We start from the raw sequence: 15118 nt of genomic DNA, 5'->3' as shown, positions 1-15118 counted from the left end.
AGAGCTCGGGAATTGTCTTATCCATCCCTTGCATATTATAGTTCATCACGAAGCTCTTGTAGCTTGGTGGAAGTGATTGGAGAATTCTGTCAATGACGCTATCATCCGGAAGATTAACTCCCAGTTGAATCAAGTGATTATAATACCCAAACATCTTGGGTATATGCTCACTGACAGAACTATTCTCCTCCATCTTGCAGCTATAGAATTTATTGGAGACTTCATATCTCTCAATCCGGGCATTCTGCTGGAATATTAACTTCAACTCCTGGAACATCTCATATGCCCCATGACGTTCAAAACGTCGTTGAAGTCCCGGTTCTAAGCCGTAAAGCATGGCACATTGAACTATCGAGTAGTCATCAGCTTTGCTCTGCCAGACGTTCTTAACGTCGTCAGTTGCATCAGCAGCAGGCCTGGCACCCAACGGTGCTTCCAGGACGTAACTCTTCTGTGCAGCAATGAGGATAATCCTCAAGTTACGGCCCCAGTCCGTATAATTGCTACCATCATCTTTCAACTTTGCTTTCTCAAGGAACGCATTAAAATTCAACGGAACAACAGCACGGGCCATCTATCTACAATCAACATAAACAAGCAAGATACTATCAAGGACTAAGTTCATGATAAATTTAAGTTCAGTTAATCATATTACTCAAGAACTCCCACTTAGATAGACATCCCTCTAATCATCTAAGTGATCATGTGATCCAAATCAACTAAACCATAACTGATCATCACGTGAAATGGAGTAGTTTTCAATGGTGAACATCGCTATGTTGATCATATCTACTATATGATTCACGCTCGACCTTTCGGTCACAGTGTTCCAAGGCCATATCTGCATATGCTAGGCTCGTCAAGTTTAACCTGAGTATTCTGCGTGTGCAAAACTGGCTTGCACCCGTTGTAGATGGACGTAGAGCTTATCACACCCGATCACCACGTGGTGTCTGGGCACGACGAACTTTGGCAACGGTGCATACTCAGGGTGAACACTTTTTATCTTGAAATTTAGTGAGAGATCATCTTATAATGCTACCGTCAATCAAAGCAAGATAAGATGCATAAAAGATAAACATCACATGCAATCAATATAAGTGATATGATATGGCCATCACCATCTTGTGCTTGTGATCTCCATCTCCGAAGCACCGTCATGATCACCATCGTCACCGGCGTGACACCTTGATCTCCATCGTAGCATCGTTGTCGTCTCGCCAATCTTATGCTTCTACGACTATCGCTACCACTTAGTGATAAAGTAAAGCATTACAGGGCGATTGCATTGCATACAATAAAGTGACAACCATATGGCTCCTGCCAGTTGCCGATAACTTGGTTACAAAACATGATCATCTCATACAATAAAATTTAGCATCATGCCTTGACCATATCACATCACAACATGCCCTGCAAAACAAGTTAGACGTCTTCTACTTTGTTTGTTGCAAGTTTTACGTGGCTACTACGGGCTTAAGCAAGAACCAATCTTACCTACGCATCAAAACCACAACGATAGTTTGTCAAGTTGGTGCTATTTTAACCTTCGCAAGGACCGGGTGTAGCCACACTCGGTTCAATTAAAGTTGGAGAAACTGACACCCGCCAGCCACCTGTGTGCAAAGCACGACGGTAGAACCAGTCTCGCGTAAGCGTACGTGTAATGTCGGTCCGGGCCGCTTCATCCAACAATACCGCCGAACCAAAGTATGACATGCTGGTAAGCAGTATGACTTATATCGCCCACAACTCACTTGTGTTCTACTCGTGCATATAACATCAAACAATAAAACCTAGGCTCGGATGCCACTGTTGGGGAACGTAGTAATTTCAAAAAAATTCCTATGCACACGCAAGATCATGGTGATGCATAGCAACGAGAGGGGAGAGTGTTGTCTATGTACCCTCGTAGACCGAAGCGAAAGCGTTGACACAACGTAGAGGAGGTAGTCGTACGTCTTCCCGGTCCAACCGATCCAAGCACCGTTACTCCGGCACCTCCGAGTTCTTTGCACACGTTCAGCTCGATGACGCTCCCCGGGCTCCGATCCAGCAAAGCTTCGGGGAGGAGTTCCGTCAGCACGACGGCGTGGTGACGATCTTGATGTTCAACCGTCGCAGGGCTTCGCCTAAGCACCGCTACAATATGACCGAGGTGGAATATGGTGGAGGGGGGCACCGCACACGGCTAAGGAACGATCACGAAGATCAACTTATGTGTTCTAAGGTGCCCCCCTGCCCCCGTATATAAAGGAGCCAAGGGGAGGGGGCGGCCGGCCAAGGAGGGCGCGCCAAGGGGGAGTCCTACTCCCACCGGGAGTAGGACTCCCTTCTTTCCTACTTGGAGAAGGAGAAGTGGGAAAGAGGAGGAAGAGGGAAAGGAAAGGGGGGCGCCGCCCCCCTCTCCTTGTCCTATTCGGACTAGGGAGGGGAGGGGCGCGCAGCCACCTCTTGCCTCCTTTCCTCTTCTCCCTTAGGGCTCATGTAGGCCCAATAACCCCCGGGGGGTTTCCGGTAACCCCCCGGTACTCCGGTAAAATTCCGATTTCACCCGGAACGATTCCGATATCCAAATATAGGCTTCCAATATATCGATCTTTATGTCTTGACCATTTCGAGACTCCTCGTCATGTCCATGATCACATCCGGGACTCCGAACAACCTTCGGTACATCAAAATACATAAACTCATAATGAAACTGTCATCGTAACGTTAAGCGTGCGGACCCTACGGTTCGAGAACAATGTAGACATGACCGAGACACGTCTCCGGTCAATAACCAATAGCGGAACCTGGATGCTCATATTGGTTCCTACATATTCTACGAAGATCTTTATCGGTCAGACTGCATAACAACATACGTTGTTCCCTTTGTCATCAGTATGTTACTTGCCCGAGATTCGATCGTCGGTATCTCAATACCTAGTTCAATCTCGTTACCGGCAAGTCTCTTTACTCGTTCCGTAATACATCATCTGACAACTAACTCATTAGTTGCAATGCTTGCAAGGCTTATGTGATGTGCATTACCGAGAGGGCCCAGAGATACCTCTCCGACAATCGGAGTGACAAATCCTAATCTCGAAATACACCAACCCACCATGTACCTTTGGAGACACCTGTAGAGCACCTTTATAATCACCCAGTTACGTTGTGACGTTTGGTAGCACACAAAGTGTTCCTCCGGCAAAACGGGAGTTGCATAATCTCATAGTCATAGGAACATGTATAAGTCATGAAGAAAGCAATAGCAACATACTAAACGATCGGGTGCTAAGCTAATGGAATGGGTCATGTCAATCAGATCATTCACCTAATGATGTGATCCCGTTAATCAAATAACAACTCTTTGTCCATGGTTAGGAAACATAACCATCTTTGATTAACGAGCTAGTCAAGTAGAGGCATACTAGTGACACTCTGTTTGTCTATGTATTCACACATGTATTATGTTTCCGGTTAATACAATTTTAGCATGAATAATAAACATTTATCATGATATAAGGAAATAAATAATAACTTTATTATTGCCTCTAGGGCATATTTCCTTCACGACTCCACCAACCGTGTTCTTGTAACGCTTCTGCATTGCGATCTTTAAGGGTATGAAGATGCACTCCTCTCTCTCGTTGCTAGTCTCTCCATAGATTGATCTTGGTGACACGTAGGAAATTTTTTGAATTTCTGCTACGATCCCCAACAGTGGTATCAGAGCTAGGTCTATGCGTAGATTCTATGCATGAGTAGAATACAAAGTAGTTGTGGGCGATGATTTGTTCAATTTGCTTACCGTTACTAGTCTTATCTTGATTCGGCGGCATTGTGGGATGAAGCGGCCCGGACCGACCTTACACGTACGCTTACGTGAGACTGGTTCCACCAACTGACATGCACTTGATGCATAAGGTGCCTGGCGGGTGTCTGTCTCTCCCACTTTAGTCGGATCGGATTCGATGAAAAGGGTCCTTATGAAGGGTAAATAGCAATTGGCATATCACCGTTGTGGTTTTGCGTAGGTAAGAAACGTTCTTGCTAGACACCCATAGCAGCCACGTAAAACATGCAACAACAATTAGAGGACGTGTAACTTGTTTTGCAGGGTTTGCTATGTGATGTGATATGGCCAAAAGGATGTGATGAATGATATATGTGATGTATGAGATTGATCATGTTCTTGTAATAGGAATCACGACTTGCATGTCGATGAGTATGACAACCGGCAGGAGCCATAGGAGTTGTCTTAATTTATTTATGACCTGCGTGTCAATGAAAACGCCATGTAATTACTTTACTTTATTGCTAACCGTTAGCCATAGTAGTAGAAGTAATAGTTGGCGAGGCAACTTCATGAAGACACGATGATGGAGATCATGGTGTCATGCCGGTGACGATGGTGTTCATGCCGCGCCTCAAAGATGGACATCAAAGGCGCAAGATGATGTTGGCCATATCATGTCACTTTATGATTTGCATGTGATGTTTGTCATGTTTTTACATCTTATTTGCTTAGAATGATGGTAGCATAAATAAGATGATCCCTCACTAAAATTTCAAGAAAGTGTTCCCCCTAACTGTGCACCGTTGCTAAGGTCCGTTGTTCCGAAGCACCACGTGATGATCGGGTGTGATAGGTTCTAACATTCGCATACAACGAGTGTAAGCCAGATTTACACACGCAATACACTTAGGTTAACTTGACGAGCCTAGCATGTACAGACATGGCCTCGGAACACGCAAGACCGAAAGGTCGAACATGAGTCGTATAGTGGATACGATCAACATGAAGATGTTCACCGATGATGACTAGTCTGTCTCACGTGATGATCGGACACGGCTTAGTTGACTCGGATCATGTATCACTTAGATGACTAGAGGGATGTCTATCTAAGTGGGAGTTCATTGAATAATTTGATTAGATGAAGTTAATTATCATGAACATAGTCAAAAAGGTCTTTGCAAATTATGCCGTAGCTCACGCTTTGGTTCTACTGTTTTAGATATGTTCCTAGAGAAAATTTAGTTGAGAGTTGATAGTAGCAATTATGCGTACTGGGTCCGTAAACTAAGGATTGACCTCATTGATGCACATAAGGATTATGTCCTTAATGCACCGCTCAGTGTGCTGAACCTCGAGCGTCGTTTGTAGATGTTGGGAAACATCTGACATACATGTTTTGATGACTACGTGATAGTTCAGTGTGTAATGCTAACGGTTTAGAATTGTGGCACCAAAGACATTGTGAAACGTCGCAGAACATATGAGATGTTCCAAAGACTGAAATTGGGATTTCAGACTAGTGCCCACGTCAAGAGGTATGAGACCTCTGACAAGTTTCTTAAGCCTGCAAACTAAGGGAGAAAAGCTCAATCGTTGAGCATGTGCTCAGATTGTCTGAGTACTACAATCGCTTGAATCGAGTGGGAGTTAATCTTCCAGATGCGATAGTGATAGTTCTCCATAGTCACTGCCACCAAGCTATTAGAGTTTAGTGATGAACTATAACATATCAGGGATAGACATGATGATCCTTGAGCAATTCGCGATGTTTGACGCCGTGAAAGTAGAAATCAAGTAGGAGCATCAATTGTTGATGGTTAGTAAAACCACTAGTTTCAAGAAGGGAAAGGGAAAGAAGGGATACTTCATGAGATGGAAAATCAGTTGCTGCTCGAGTGAAGAAACCCAAGGTTGAACCAAACCCGAGACTAAGTGCTTCTATAATGAGGGGAACGGTCACTGAAGTAGAACTACCCTAGATACTTGGTAGATGAGAAGGCTGGCAAGGTCGACAGAAGTATTTTGAATATACATTATATTGTTGTGTACTTTACTAGTACTCCTAGTAGCACCAGGGTAATAAATACTGGTTCGGTTGCTAAGTGTTAGTAACTCGAAATAAAAGGCTACGGAGACTAGCTAAAGGTGAGATGACGATATGTTGGAAGTGTTTCCAAGGTTGATGTGATCAAACATCGCATGCTCCCTCTACCAACGAGATTGGTGTTAGACCGAAATAATTGTTATTTGGTGTTTGTGTGGAGCATAGACATGATTGGATTATGTTTATCGCCACACGGTTATTCATTTAAGGAGAATAATGGTTACTTTGTTTATTTGAATAATACCTTCAATGGTCTTGCACCTAAAATGAATGGTTTATTGAATCTCGATCGTAGTGATACACATGTTCATGCCAAAAGATATAAGATAGTAATGATAGTACCAAGTACTTGTGGCACTGCCATTTGAGTCATGTTGGTGTAAAACGGATGAAGAAGCTCCATGTTGATGGATCTTTGGACTCACTCGTTTTGAAAAGATTGAGACATGCGAACCATGTCTATTGGTAGATATGCATGAAGAAACTCCATACAGATGGATCATTTGGACTCACTTGATTTTGAATCACTTGAGACATGCAAATCATACCACATGGGCAAGATGACCGAAAGACCTCGTTTTCAATAAGATGGAACAAGAAAGCAACTTGTTGGAAGTAATACATTTTGATGTGTGCAGTCCAATGAGTGCTGAGGCACGCAGTGGATACCGTTACGTTCTTACTTCACAGATGATTTGAGTAGATGCTAAGTATATTTACTTGATGAAACACAAGTCTGAATTATTGAAAGGTTTAAGTAATTTCAGAGTGAAGTTGAAAATCGTCGTGACAAGATGATAAAATGTCTATGATATGATCATAGAGATGAATATCTGAGTTACGAGTTTGGCACACAATTAAGACATTGTAGAAATTGTTTCACAACTAATACCACGTGGACCACCATAGTGTGATGATGTGCCCGGACATCATAACTGCACCCTATTGGATATGGTGCATACCATGATGTCTCTTATCAAATTACCACTATAGTTTATGGGTTAGGCATTAGAGACAACTGCATTCACTTCAAATAGGGCACCACACAATTCCGTTGAGACGACACCGTATGAACTATGGTTTAGAGAAACCTAAGCTGTCGTTTCTTAAAAGTTTGGGGCTGCAATGCTTATGTGAAAAAGTTTCAGGCTGATGAGCTCGAACCCAAAGCGGATAAATGCATCTTCATAAAATACCCAAAAATAGTTGGGCATACCTCCTATTTCAGATCCGGAAGCAAAAGTGATTGTTTCTAGAAACGGGTCCTTTCTCGAGGAAAAGTTTCTCTCGAAAGAATTGAGTGGGAGGATGGTGGAGACTTGATGAGGTTATTGAACCGTCACTTCAACTAGTGTGTAGCAGGGCACAGGAAGTTGTTCCTGTGGCACCTACACCAATTGAAGTGGAAGCTTATGATAGTGATCATGAAACTTCGGATCAAGTCACTACCAAACCTCATAGGTCGACAAGGATGTGTACTACTTCAGAGTGGTACGTAAACCTATCTTGGAAGTCATGTTGCTAGACAACAATGAACCTACGAGCTATGGAGAAGCGATGGTGGGCCCGAATCCCGACGAATGGCTCGAGGCCATAAAATCCGAGAGAGGATCCATGTATAAAACAAAGTATAGACTTTGAAAGAACTACTTGATGGTCGTAAGGCTGTTGGGTGCAGATGGATTTTAAAAGGAAGACAGACAATGATGGTAAGTGTCACCATTAAGAAAGCTCGACTTGTCGTTAAGATGTCTCCCGACAAGTTCAAGGAGTTGACTACGATGAGACGTTCTCACTCGTAGCGATGCTAAGAGTCTGTTGGAATTATGTTAGCAGTTACTGCATTATTTATGAAATCTTGCAGATAGGATGTCAAAACATTGTTTCCTCGACATTTTTCTTGAGGAAAGGTTGTATGTGATACAACCAGAAGGTTTTGTCAATCCTGAAAGATGCTGACAAGTATGCAAAACTCCAGCAATCCTTCTAAGGACTGGAGTAAGCATCTCGGAGTTGGAATGTACGCTTTGATGAGATGATCAAAGATTTTGGGTTTATACAAAGTTTATGAGAAACTTGTATTTCCAAAGAAGTGAGTGTGAGCACTATAGAATTTTTGATGAGTATATGTTGTTGACATATTATTGATCAAAAATGATGTAGAATTTCTGGAAAGCATGCAGGGTTATTTGAAAAGTGTTTTTCGATGGAAAACCTGGATTAAGCTACTTGAACATTGAGCATCAAGATCTATAAGGATAGATCAAAAACGCTTAATAGTACTTTCAAATGAATACATACCGTGAGAAGATTTTGAAGGAGTTCAAAAATAGATCGGCAAAGAAGGAGTTCTTGGCTGTGTTATAAGGTATGAGTATTGAGTAAGACTCAAGACATGACCACGGCAGAATAGAGAGAATGGACGAAGGTCGTTCCCTATGCTTTAGACGTAGGCTCTAAAGTATGTTATGTTGTGTACCGCACCTGAAGGGGTACAAGTGTGATCTAGGAATGGATCACAGGACAACGGTCAAGGTTATCCTTAGTAACTAGTGGACTAAGGAATTTTCTCGATTATGGAGGTGGTAAAAGAGTTCGTCGTAAAGGGTTACGTCGATGCAATCTTTGACACTAATCTGGATGATTCTGAGTAGTAAACCGGATTCGTATAGTAGAACAGTTATTTGGAATAGCTCCAAGTAGAGCTTGGTAGTTGCATCTACAAGATGACATAGAGATTTGTAAAGCACACACGGATCTGAAAGGTTCAGACCCGTTGACTATAACATCTCTCACAAGCATAACATGATCAAACTCATTGAGTTTTAATCACATGGTAATGTGAACTAGATTATTGACTCTAGTAAACTCTTTTGGTGTTAGTCACATGGGGATGTGACCTTGAGTGTTAATCACATAGCGATGTGAACTGGATTATTGACTCTAGTGCAAGTGGGAGACTGTTGGAAATATGCCCTAGAGGCAATAATAAATTAGTTATTATTATATTTCCTTGTTCATGATAATCTTTTATTATCCATGCTAGAATTGTTTTGATAGGAAACTCAGATACATGTGTGGATACATAGACAACACCATGTCCCTAGTAAGCCTCTAGTTGACTAGCTCGTTGATCAATAAATGGTTACGGTTTCCTGACCATGGACATTGGATGTCGTTGATAACGGGATCACATCATTAGGAGAATGATGTGATGGATAAGACCCAATCCTAAGCCTAGCACAAGATCGTGTAGTTCGTATGCTAAAGCTTTTCTAATGTCAAGTATCATTTCCTTAGACAATGAGATTGTGCAACTCCCGGATACCGTAGGAATGCTTTGGGTGTACCAAACGTCACAACGTAACTGGGTGGCTATAAAGGTGCACTACGGGTATCTCCGAAAGTATCTGTTGGGTTGGCACGAATCGAGACTGGGATTTGTCACTCCGTGTAACGGAGAGGTATCTCTGGGCCCACTCGGTAGGACATCATCATAATGTGCACAATGTGACCAAGGAGTTGATCACGGGATGATGTGTTACGGAACGAGTAAAGAGACTTGCCGGTAACGAGATTGAACAAGGTATCGGGATACAGACGATCGAATCTCGGGCAAGTACTATACCGGTAGACAAAGGGAATTGTATACGGGATTGACTGAATCCTTGACATCGTGGTTCATCCGATGAGATCATCGTGGAGCATGTGGGAGCCAACATGGGTATCCAGATCCCGCTGTTGGTTATTGACCGGAGAGTTGTCTCGTTCATGTCTGCATGATTCCCGAGCCCGTAGGGTCCACACACTTAAGGTTTGACGACGCTAGGGTTATAGGGAAAGTATGTACACGGTTACCGAATGTTTTTCGGAGTCCCGGATGAGATCCCGGACGTCACGAGGAGTTCCGGAATGGTCCGGAGGTAAATACTGATATATAGGAAGTGAGAATTTGGCCACCGGAAGTGTTCCGGGCATCACGGTAATGTACCGGTACCACCGGAAGGGTCCGGGGGTCCACCGGGAGGGGCCACCAGCTCCAGAGGCTTGCGTGGGCCAATAGTGGGAAGGGACCAGCCCCTGGGTGGGCTGGGGTGCCCCCCACCAAGGCCCAAGGCGCCTCAAGAGAAGAAGGGGGGCAAACCCTAGGGCAGATGGGCCCTAAGGCCCACCCCAGGTGCGCCTCTCCCTCTCCCCCCTTTTGGCCGCCACCCTAGATGGGATCTAGGGCTGCCGCACCCCTTGGGGTGGGAACCCTAGAGGGGGCGCAGCCCCCTCCCTCCTATATATAGTTGAGGTCTAGGGGCTGCCCAACACATGAGTAGTTCTCTCCTAGGCGCAGCCATACCTCTCTCCCTCCTCGTCTCTCGTAGTGCTTGGCGAAGCCCTGCTGGAGTTCCGCGCTCCTCCACCACCACCACGCGGTCGTGCTGCTGCTGGATGGTGTCTTCCCCAACCTCTCCCTCTCTCCTTGCTGGATCAAGTGAAAGGACATGCGGTGCCCCCATGTGTGGTTTTGGTAATTGATGACAATCTCTATGAACTAACAGTTGCCTTGAGTTATATTTGAAGCATTTTTCCATAGGATTGTCTTGAAGTCCATGTGTTGGTTTCAAGGAGTTTATGAGATGGCCAAAGTGCTTTTCAAGGAATTATCCAAAGATTGGTCATGTGTGAGTTGAGATGGCCAAAGTGCTTTTCAAGGAATTATCCAAAGATTGGTCATGTGTGAGTTGAGATGGCCAAAGTGCTTTTCAAGGAATTATCCAAAGATTGGGCATGTGTGAGTTGAGCTTATTGCAAGCATGTCTTGAAGAAGAAGATTGTGTGATCATTCATGTTTACCTTCAAGACATCATCCAAATGAAGAGAGTTGGAAAGATTCAATGTTGATCAAGACTAAGTCAAGAGTGAATCAAGTTGATCAACTCACAAAGCGTAGAAGAAGTACCGAGAGGGATCAAGTGATCCCATGGTATGGTAAGCATTGTCCATTAGGCTTTGTGTACTAACCCATGGTCTATGTGAGAGTTCTTTGTGGGGTTAGGTATGTTTCCATGGTCTTGCGTCAAGAGGAAGATCTCATACAACCCATGGAGGATGACATCAAGTGGTGATCGTCATCAAGTTTGCAGTGTGCAAGTTCAAGTGGAGCAACTCGAAGAGTGGCTCACCCATAATGGAGTATGGGGGAGCAATCAAGCTTGAAGCTTGCCGTCCATTGTGGTGTCAATGGAATTTTGAAGATGTGCCAAAGAGTGGCTCACCCATAGTGGAGTATGGGGGAGCAATCAACTAGTCTTCATCGAGCTAACACAATCAAGAAAGGTGGTCCAACTTGAGGAAGTCAAGATCGTCATCATCTAGCTCAAGTGGACTATGTGCAAGGCAAAGGTTTGCCCTTGATAGGTTTTCTATTTTACCGGTCTCATAGTGGTAGTTGGGAGACCGGGTTGTAGGATCGATTGTCGTACTATCAAGGGGGGCTCTCTAGGGAGTAGCTTGATCGTATCATTAGTCGAGAGCTCAAACCATTGCATCCTTGCATCATCTTTCTTGGTTCTTGTTTGGTTCCATTTGTGAGTCTTAGAGCTTATGGTCATCTTGATGACAAGCTTGAGTTCATCGAAAACGGAGTTCGCATGCATCTTCTATGATGTTTTCGGTGTTGGAGATTTTACCGGTCTTATCCGAGGAAGGGTTCTCACCATTTTATTATGGTCCTTTTCTCATTTGCTTCTTGTTGATATTTCTCTCAAGATTGTGTTAGCCCTTGTCATTAGCTTTCCAACAAACTTGGTTTCATTGAATTCGGAGCTCGTATGCGAAAGTTGTGGCTGTTTTGATATTGCCTGTTTTACACAAAGAGGTTGTACCGCCCCATGGAGAGGTTGTACCGCTTGACCGGTACAACCGGTGTTTGGAGCGGTTGTACCGCTCCAGAATTGGTCCGGAGGTTGTACCGGTCATGTACCGCTCTACCACCGGACTGGTCTCTGTTGTGGTGCGGTTGTTGGGCGGTTGTGGGCCGGTTGTACCGCTTATTGCCTGTTACCGGTTGTACCGGTGCTCATAGAGGTTGTACCGCTCCTATGTTATTCTGTACATAACGGGCAGATTCGTGAGGACCTATTTAAGGGGGTCTTCTTCCCCAATGGTTCCCCATCTCTTGAGCTCGTTTTTGCCCCCATTGTTGACCTTCTTTGAGCTTGCTAACTCTCATTCCCTCCATGGATTCTTGCTAGTTTTTGAGGGAAAAGAGAGAGGAGATCTAGATCCACATTTCCACCAATCACTTTCTCCTCTATGTGAGGGGAACCCCTTGGATCTAGATCTTGGAGTTCTTGGTGTTCTCCTTCTTGTTCTTCCTCTCATTTTCCTCCCTAGCATTAGTTGCTCTGGTGGGATTTGAGAGAGAAGGACTTGGGCACTCCATGTGCCCTTGCCATTGCATTTGGTGCATCGGTTTGAGTTCTCCACGGTGATACGTGGAAGTGAAGTTTGAGAAGCTTATTACTCTTGGGTGTTTGGGCACCCTAGAGCTTGTTCCTCTTGGGTGCCTTGGCGCCCTAGACGGTTGGTGTTGTTCGGAGCTCAATCATTGTGGTGTAAAGCTCCGGGCAAGCGTCGGGGTCTCCAATTAGGTTGTGGAGATCGCCCCGAGCAATTTGATGGGTACCGGTGACCGCCCCCAAGGGTTGCCAAAGTGTACGGGTTCGGTGACCGCCCCCAAGGGTTGCCATTTGTACGGGTTCGGTGACCGCCCTCAAGGGTCCCTTAGTGGAATCACGGCATCTTGCATTGTGCGAGGGCGTGAGGAGATTACGGTGGCCCTAGTGGCTTCTTGGGGAGCATTGTGCCTCCACACCGCTCCAAACGGAGATTAGCATCCGCAAGGGTGTGAACTTCGGGATACATCATCGTCTCCGCGTGCCTTGGTATCTCTTACCCGAGCTCTTTACTTATGCGCTTTACTTTGTGATAGCCATATTGTTTCTTGTCATATATCTTGCTATCACATAGTTGCTTATCTTGCTTAGCATAAGTTGTTGGTGCACATAGGTGAGCCTAGTTGTTTTAGGTTTTGTGCTTGACAAATTAACCGCTAGGTTTATTCCGCATTTGTTCGAGCCTAAATCGTAATTATTTTAAAACGCCTATTCACCCCCCCCTCTAGGCGACATCCACGATCTTTCAATTGGTATCAGAGCCTCGTCTCTCTTTATAGGGCTTAACCGCCTAGAGAGTAAAGATGTTGACTAGGGGATTAGGATTCTCTGACACTCTTAGTTTCAATGGCACAAATTTTGATGTTTGGGTAATTCGCTTGCTTAATCTCTTTAGGGTCATGGACCCAAATTTAGAGCGAATTGTAGATATGGGTTTTTCTCCTCCAAAGGATCCCCAAATATTATCTTTAGAGGATGAGAAAAACTCTTATCTTGATGCTCAAGCTTCTAATGTGCTTTTCGATGCTTTGAGCAATGTAGTTATATTTCAACTCATGTCGTTCCGGGATGCTCATGAGTTGTGGACAAAGCTTCAAGATAAATATGGCGTGTCCAAGTTTTGTGGGGATGATTGTTCTCCCTCCACATCCGGCCGTGTTGCCTTCTCAACTTCTTCTACTTTGCCTACATGTGGATTGCCACAAGGTAATGCTATGGTGAGTAGTGTTGGTCATTGCAATGATGATAGTGTGCTTATCGTTGATGACTCTTCTTCACTATCTTGTTGCAATGCTCCATCTTTGGACTTTAGCACTTCGAGCACTCCAAATGTCTCACATGCTTGTGTTGATAGTCCTTGCATATCATGTAGAAATTGCTTGACTAAATCTCATGATGATATGCTTGCTATGCCTTGTTGCCATGATAAAAATTTATCTATTTCCTCGAGTTGTTATGCTAACAATGTAGAGGAAACCAAACACTCCATGGAACAAGATGTGGTCTTAAACGGTGCTTCAAGAGATCCTACATCATCATCGACCGCTTTTTGCCTTATGGCTAAGGCTTCAAAGGTATCTCCCACTTTGAATCCCAATATATCTTGTGATGATATTGATGATGTCAAGAATGATGATGATGTTGATTATGATGAAGAGAATGATAATGTTGCCTCCTTAAAAATTAAAGGGGAAATGGTTTTTAAAGCTCTTCATAGAAATAAAATTGCTCGTTCCAACTTCATGGAAATTATGTCCATTGCCATTGAGGGCAAGAAATATATTGAGGAGTTGGAATCTCATCTCGAGGAGCATGAGGTCACCATTGAGAAAATGGAAGGTCATGAGCGTGATTACGCTAATGAGATTGCGGACCTCTCTCAAGCTCTTGAACTTGAACAAACCACCAAGGAATCTCTTGAGGAGACTTTTGCTCTAGAATTATCTAGAGTGAGGCAATCTCGTGATAGAGCTCTTGAGGTGGCCAATGATTTTGAAACTAAAAATGAGGAGCTTGAAGTTGTGCATGCTAAACTCCTTGAGGACTTTGAGCACCTCAAAAATGGCTCAAGGGTCATTAAGAGTGAGCTCATCAAACTCACCGAGTCTCATGCTCAACTTAAAGCTTCATATTCAAAAGAGCTTGCCAAGTTGTCTTCTCCTCTTGTTGCTAATGATGATGCTTGTGCTACTAACTCTATCTCTTGTGAAGCATCCATATTAAAGGAGAATGTTGAGCTAAGGGCTCAACTTGAGTTGCTATCTAGCAACTATGGGATGTTGGAAGAAAATTATGTAAAGCTCACAAGCTCTCATGATGATCTTCTAGTATCCCATAATGTGCTAAAGATAGCTCATGAGGCCATGCTTGCTAAGGTAACATCTAGTGAGCCTCATGTGGATACTAGCACTACTTTCGGACAAAATGCTATATTGCCTTGTGCTAGTCCTCACAATTCATCCATGCATAACATTGGTACATCTTGTGATGAATTGCTTTCCCTGCCTTGTTGCTCTAATGATGAAGCTTATACTTCCTCTAGTACTTGTGTTGATACTAACCATGTAGAGGAAATCAAAGAGCTCAAGGACCAAGTCACTTCTTTGAAGAAAGACTTGGAAAAGAGTCATGAAGAAAAATTTACTCTCAACAACATCTTGAGCGTGCAAAAATCCCCCAATGACAAAGGTGGACTTGGATTCAACTCCAACAAGAAGAAGAAGTCCAAGGTGGACAAAAGGAAGGGCCAAGAACAAGTCAAGAATTCGGCCAAGATTGTTTGCT

Source organism: Triticum urartu, chromosome 1A, assembly GCF_056163025.1.
Source record: "Triticum urartu cultivar PI428250 chromosome 1A, HENAU_Tu73, whole genome shotgun sequence".
In the NCBI taxonomy this organism is placed as follows: domain Eukaryota; kingdom Viridiplantae; phylum Streptophyta; class Magnoliopsida; order Poales; family Poaceae; genus Triticum; species Triticum urartu.
Note: the sequence above shows the minus strand (reverse complement) of the source record.